The sequence below is a fragment of the Pteropus alecto genome, unplaced genomic scaffold (genome assembly GCF_000325575.1).
Source record: "Pteropus alecto unplaced genomic scaffold, ASM32557v1 scaffold301, whole genome shotgun sequence".
Lineage (NCBI taxonomy): Eukaryota > Metazoa > Chordata > Mammalia > Chiroptera > Pteropodidae > Pteropus > Pteropus alecto.
Window position 1 is genome coordinate 1,526,386 of NW_006431043.1, and position 8,072 is coordinate 1,534,457.

At 34.5% G+C, this 8,072-nt stretch overlaps 1 protein-coding gene across 2 annotated transcripts in view; it reads left to right on the forward strand.

Annotated features, from left to right (window-relative positions):
- Positions 1–8,072, forward strand: part of IL1RAPL1 (interleukin 1 receptor accessory protein like 1) — a 1,242,120-nt gene that overhangs the window by 512,733 nt on the left and 721,315 nt on the right. The window lies entirely within an intron of this gene.

Sequence of the window (8,072 nt, forward strand, 5' to 3'; positions counted from 1 at the left end):
AAAAGTAACAGAAAATAGATTGGGTTCTCTCATGTGAAGTACTTGGAAAGATACATCATTTCTGATATAATCTCTCCCCACTGTATAACTTTAACCTAGTTATGAGAATACATCACACAAATACAGACTGAGGTATATGCTACAGAATAACTGACCAGGACTTTTTAAGTTTCACGGTCAGGAAAGACAAAGAAAGACTGTGGAACTGTCATCCATTGGAGGAAACTCAGATATCCAACTAATGCAATGTGGGATAAGTTGGATCCTGGATCAGAAAAGAACCTTAGTGGGAAATATGGTGCATTTTCAATAAGATAGGTAAATCATTTCATCATATTGTATTAAATGTAATTTTCTAGTTTTAATCATTGCTTTATGGCTATGTAAAACTATAATATTAGGGGAAAAAAGCCTAAAGAAATATATAACTTAGGGAACAAACATAAAACTACAACCTCTGGAATCAGAAAAAATGAAACTTTGTTTTTATTTGAAGATTTCTATACCTTCCGTGGAGCTAATTAATGTCCACAAACTGAGTGTCTACTATGCAAGGCATTCTACAAGGTGCTGTATGAGACAGAGAATATGGTATTGGAAGGAAATTTAACTTTGGATGGTGAACACACAATGCAGTATACATATAACACATTATTGGACTGTACACTTGAAACCTATGTAATTTTATTTACTAATGTCACCTCAATAATTTTAATTAAAAAAAGAGCTTGGATTTCAATATGTGAGGATGAAATTGAGATACCAATTGAGAGACCAGCTGGCCGTTGGGCATATGAGTCTGCTGCTTCTGAATTACTGCCGTTGTTTCTTCTCTAGTCTCCTATCTACCGGTCTTGCCTCACTACAATTTTCACTTCATACTGCCATTAACTTTGTGAGGCACAGAACTGATCATGTGGCTCTTTCGCTCAAAATCCTTTGATCAGTTAAGACTGACTATACAATCAAGGCTAAATGCCTTAACATAGCAATAAAAATGAGCCACAATTGGATTAATTTAAAACTTATTTCTCATTCATCTCCATAATCATATGAATATACCATTGTTCCCCCCAAAACCACAAGATAAAATTCAATTCTCCTCAACATTTTGTTTGTACTAATCTAAATTCTGCAACCATGTGTCCCAGATTCAAATACTTTCTTTGATCATCATATCAGATAGCGTGATTTTTCATGTCTTTCAATGTTTGTGTTTAGATATTACATTATTTTAGAGTTGAACATATGTCATCACTGGTACTCGCCAAAATATCTTCATTAAAGATATCTACTCCCCGCCTCCCTGCTTCCATTTGGTTACCACTAAACCGTTGTTCGTGTCCATGAGTCTCTGTTTGTTTGTTTTGTTTATTTGTTGCTTTTAGTTTTATATCCCACATAGGAGCGAAATCATATGGTTCTCAACTTTTTCCATCCAACTTATCTCATTTAGCATGATAATCACAAAGTCCATCCATATGGTCACAAATGGCAGTATTTCATCTTTTCTTATGGCTAACATTCCATTTTATATATGTACCACATATTTATCCAGTCATCTATCAAAAGACACTTTGATTGTTTCCATGTCTTGGCCACCATGAATACTGCTTCAGTGAACATCAGGGTACATATATCTTCACAGATAAATGTTTTTTGGGTAGAGACCCAGAAGAGTGATTGCTAGATCATATGGTAACTCTATTCTTAATTTTTTTGAGGAAACCCCATACTGTTTTTTGGAAATCCAAGCTCTTGATCGTCCCCCAGAACCACTTATCACGTCATTCCTTCAACATCTCATTTAATTGAACCATCATTTTTCTAGTTATTCAGGTTGAAAATTTTAAAATAATTTTTGATGCCTTTCTCCCTCTCTCACACCTACCATTTCTTCTACAAGAAAATCCTATTGTCTCTTGTAAAAACATATCTAAAATGTAACCACTTGTCATCAGTTGCATCATATTTCACCTGGGTGAATGCAAGAACCCTCACTTAAGTGACTCCCAACTTTTGCTTTGCTCCCCATCTATTCATTCTCAACTCAGCTGCTGAAGTGATTTTGCTAAAACAGAGATCTGTGTGTGTCATTTCCTTCCTCAAAACCCTCCATAGTCCTCTAATCTTACTATGAAAAAAAGCCAAAATACAAACTACAGGGGTTGGTCAGGCCTTAAAGTCTTGACCTGGCCTGATCTCATCTACTCCCATTCTCCCTCATGTTTGGTCTCTTTCAGCAACACTGGCCTTTAGGCTTTTCCACAAGCACTTCAAGAACGTTCCTGCCTCTGGGACTTGGCACTTGCTGTTTTCCGTGGCTGAACTCTTCTTCCAAATATCTTTATGTTTCACTCCTTCACTTTCTTCAACTCTTGAGTCAGGTCACCCTGTAGATAAGGCATTTGCAGGCTACTCTATCTAAAATCTGAAACCCACTTCCAGTCTCTATACTCCTTCTGTGATTTTCTTTTTAGCAGTTATCACCATCATAATACAGTTTTTGCTCATGTGTTTTGTTTTTTGTCTCTCACACACTCATCCAATTAGAATACAAACCCCATTAAGGCACCAATTTTTGTTTCTAATATCTCTATAGTAAATGCCATATTATAAATCAATATTTGTTAGATAAATTTAATAGGAAATAGTAACTAGAACCAGCCCTGTTTTTCTTACTAATGCGCTAATCGAACATATTTTTTTTTACCACTTTTTATGTGCTAGGACTTGAACCTAAGTATACAGTGCATTTTAGGATCTCTTAGGTTCTTGTGGAACAGGCATAAAAAAAAGATATAGTTCAATGTCATAAGAGGAAGGAAAATCTGGATTTATACTCTCTAGTTTCAGGAAAATATCTCACAGCCTTTAATCTTAATTTTGTTCTTCTAGCACTATGCTATAAAAGCAGTAAAGCAAATGACCAACTGGAAGTTGTTTAGCTTGTTTTACAGAAGTGACCCAACTAAGAAGGAAAAAAAAAAAAAATCAAGGCTATAATCTTTAGTTCTGTTTGAGATCTTAGTTATAAAATACACTCATCTTTCCATCCAATTCAGATGGTTTTCTATAAGGCAGGTCACAATCCCTGACAAGTAGCCATTCTGAGGAAGTTTGGCACAATTCTGAATTATATTTCTTCAGACTTAAAGTTCTGGCAATTCCTTTACATAAGCGGACTCAGAGTGTGGGAGACACAGAATGAGAATATGTTGGAAGCAATTTTTCTGTCTCTTTCATTTTCTTCTGAATCAGTCCATAGCCCAAGGATTCTGAGAAGTAACAAAATTGGCTGTTATGGGATATGCTCACTTTCCCATTTCAACACCAGCAGTTTAAATCTCTTGAGCATGTTAAGATTTTTATTTGAGCTCAGAAATATTTTGATTCAAATATCTGTAGATATAAAAGAGACAGAAAAAATGCTCACAGTTAAAACGTATGACTGTATTAATAAAGAAATCTTGGATTTGGGATTCTTAGTTTCTGTTTTCTAGAGGGCGTGGTTGGAATTTGTGGGTATATGTATATTTTGTTGCCAAGATTGGGGTGATATTACCACAGTGACCAAAACTATGATGAAATTCCCATTTATATGAGTAATGGGTTGTACCCTGTCTACCACAAAAGGAAAAACTGCCTCGACAAATTCATCATTGTTATGCTTTCTTGCCATAGTTTATTCTTTTCTACATTCTGCGGAAGTTCTTTAGGTCTTGTGGCTTCATCAATCATAAACTGTTTATTATTTCAGAATCATAAGAATATTTTTAAAGAGGCCAATTAGTGCTTTTATTAATCTTACCAACAAAGGAAAATAGATATGAAATATTACTGATATGTACTGCAGCCATGACAGAAATCTCTCAAAGTATGTGATCACTGCCAGTGGAGCAAAACTTTTTAGGGATAGAGCAGTACTATTTTTATATTCAATGAAGATAAGTCAGACAACAAAGGTACCTTTTTGTCAATTAGTCCACCTGGGACATGAATCATCCCTTTGTCCATCATCTCCACGTTGTATACTCTCCCCTCCAGTCAGCCATTTAGTAGTAGCCATCTTGGTTATCCGATGGCTATTGCGGTATTGCAGAAGTTGTGTTCAAATAACTCTTATTTTACTTAATAATGCCACATTCACCTACTTTTGTTATAGTATATTGTTATAATTGTTCTATTTTTGTATTAGTTATTATTATTAATCTCTTACTGTACCTAATTAATAAATTAAGCTTTATTATAGTTATATGTATAGGGAAAAAACAGTATATATAGGGTTCGGTACTATCTGTAGTTTCAGGCATCCACTGGGGGTCTTGGAATGTATCCTCCACAGATAAGGAGGAACTGCTGTACCATATGGTAGAATTTTGTAAGACTTTTTTATAGTGCTGTTCAATTATTCAGTTACTCCTCCATTTGAGAGTTTGTCTCAGAGAGAGTATATGCATACATACACACATATATGTAAACATGTATATACATTTACATTCATGTATGTATATTTGTATTTATGATAGATGCATATATCAAATTTTCATAAAGTACATACATAAACATAATGTAGACATATACATATATAAATATACACATACATATACTATATATAATATTTGTATATTATATATAATCTCTGGACAATATAAAGATTCTCCAGATTTTCAAATTATTTTGTATGGTGACTGTTTAGGTTTTTTGGTAGAAGGATTATAAGTTAATGAATCATTGAGCATTCCTCTATTCTCATGAGAATATGATATTTCAATGATATACAGTCACCAAAGCATGGTATATCCTCAAATGAGTTCACTATTGCTACCTCTGTTACCGAGGTAAAGACACACTCTCCTAGGCAAAGACACAATAAATCGAGTCCCTTATTTGGAGTAAAAACAAACATCAGTCTTTAAAAAGAGATGTTTTACTCAATATATAAATTGTTTAAAAATTGAATTTTTCATGTAACTGCCCATTTAAGGACTCTAGGATGGCCCTTTGTTTTTGAAAAAAAAATATTTATAAAGTATTAAAACCCTTTTACTCTCTTAGCAGGATACCTTCTTCTCCACTTAACAACAACAACAACAACAACAACAACAACAACAACCACATTTTAAACAATTGTATTCCCCTTTGTCAGTCTGAGTCAGCTGAAATCTTTGGAGTTATCAACCTCTTTCAATAACCTGAGATAGCAATTGCATAGTAGATAACTGGAATGTAGTTTATTCCAAGCGAATGACTCTCTGAAGCCTTTGGGATGGTTATATTTATTCTGATAGGTATAGACCTAACATTCTCATGAAAAGAACAGGCTGTAGTTCCAGGTAGCTGGCTAATTCCATATTCTTCTTGGTATAATTTTTAAATTTTAGATGCTACAGCTGTCTCTTTCCTATCAAAACCAACACTCTAAAATCTTGCCTTGCTTGATAATCATTTTTCTCTATAATTTCTTTATCACTGATATTTACTTAAGAACAGAAAAAATAATCTATTTAGACCAGAAAATATCAAACAACTATGATGACCGTTTTATATGATCAAAATATTTTGTACACTCCCCACAAGATATTTATGATACTTACAGTAGCCATTGGGTAAAAAAATGCATAATGACAAAAATCTATTATGCTTTAATAGTACATCATCTACATATGTTTAAAAATACTTCTACGTGCTTTTTATCTAGTCTGTTTGGGGTTTCAGAACCCTTTCAATAATTAGGATGCCTTTTCTTAGGTCTCTATGTTGAAGCATGAGAACCAGTGATTTAGAATGATTGATATCAGATGGATAACATTTAGGTGTCCCAGGATCCACCCTATTTGATAGTTGATCTATTTTCCAAAGAAATGTGATAGAGTGTGAAAATAAGAAAGACCTTCTCTGTCACCAATTGGTACATCATCTAATTGTTCTCTGGACTCATTTTCGACCAGAGACCCTTTGAAATAGGGAAATAGATGTGACTGATAGAGATAGAATAATAAGAAAATGTCAGATTTGAAGGGGATCTGAACAATCATGTAGCCCAATCTCCCTTTTTTAAAACTAATAATCCGAAGAGGTTAAGTATCTTCTTAAGGTCACACAAGTTGTTGATGGCAAAACCAGGCCTAAAACTGGATTATACAAACTGTGAAAGCATCTTGAAATACAGCAAGTACTATAGCAGAATCAGGTAATTCAGTTGCAGATTTATCCAGAAGATGGAGATGTGGAGACTAAAATTATCACACATTTGCAGACTCATTGATTATAATGTAGTTTATGCACTTTTACGAGTGCAAGCATGTAGCTTGGCATCAGAAGTGGAAAGGAAAGTAGATTGTGGTTGAATGAATGCTGAATTTGGGGTCAGAATTGCTCTAAGTCTCAGTGCTACCACCAACTGCATATGTGACCTATGGCATATCCCTTAAATATTCCTGACCCTCTATTTTTTTCTGTAACAATAGGAATAATAATACATTCTCTGACTACCGTTTAAGAAGGTTTGAGAGAGTCAAATTGATATTTGAAAATACTTTGTTAATCTGTATGCAATGTGAGGCAAAGACGTATAGGAGTCCCCTCTTATTTGTGGGGTATATGTTCCAAGACACCTTAGTGGATGCCTGAAACCACAGGTAGTACCAAACCCTATATACCCTATATATTTTATACATATATAATATATATATGTTTATATCTATATTTATATAGGAATACATGTTTTTCTCTATACATATATACCTATAATAAATTTTAATTTATAAATTAGGCACAGTAAGAGATTAAGAACAATAAGCAATAATAAAGAATTGTAACAATGCACTGTAATAAAAGCTATGTGAATCTGATCTCTCTCGATCTCTCTCATAACCAATCTGATAATTAAGACAACTACTAAATGACTAACAGGAGGGGAGCATCTTCAGCGCAGAGTTACTGGACAAAAGGATGATTCATGTCCCAGGTGGGATAGAGCAGGAGAAATTTCATCACACTAATCAGTATGGTGTACAATTTAAAACTTATGAATTATTTATTCCTGGAATTTTCCATTTAATATTTTGGACTGCCACTGACCATGGGTAACTGAAACCATGTAAAGCAGAACCACCTCTGTGCCGTGCATTGTGCACCATCCTGGGAATACTGTACTGAACAAAATAGACAATATCATACTTTGAGAATTTTTCATTCTGGTAAAATGACTACTTAGGTGTGGAATTATTTAACTTACCAGGAACGTTCTTATTCATTGTGCTGCTTGAGCTTAACAATAGTACTAGGCAGACAGGATAGATCAAATAATGATAACAAGCAAACAACAGCTAACATTCCTAGTCCTTGAGTGTGAAAGAAGAATTTTAGGTTGTTGAAATATAGCTATGTGGTGGTGTAGAAAGAAGGCCAAGATGGGGATGATGGGACCCATAACACTAAAAGCAAATGAAGTAGCTGGACATTCCTTTCTGTGTGGCAAAAAGCATCTTAGAATCATATGATCATACTGAGCTCCTTTAGTAGACACAAGATAGTTTATTATAAACTGAGAAATGAAAACTTAAAATCACCATGTGACCTGCCCTCAATGGTACACCCAATGAGAGAAGAAGCAATGATTTGATTCCAGGACACCTGGCTCCAAAGCCTAGGTTATCTTCGTTGTACCAGGCTCCTCCCACCACACCAAGATACTGACCACATCCAGGACGTGAAGCAATGGCTTCAGGACTAAAAACAAACAAACTAAACTATTCCATTCAACAGTATTTCACCAACTCCTCTTTCTTCTGATTGTACTACATCAATGAATGGTTTCTAAATTTTACCTAGCTCACCAGGCTTAAAATTAAAGTGAATAAGGGTAAAGGGGGGCAAATATTGGGTGGTGAACACACAGTGCCATATACAGATGATGGATTATTGAATTGTACACTTGAAACCTATATAATTTTATTAATCAATGTCACCCCGATAAATTTACTTTAAAAAATCAAATTTGAATCATCCTTATTTGTCAGCCCATGTGGAATTAGTTGCCAGTTTCTGTCTGTTTCACTTTCACAATG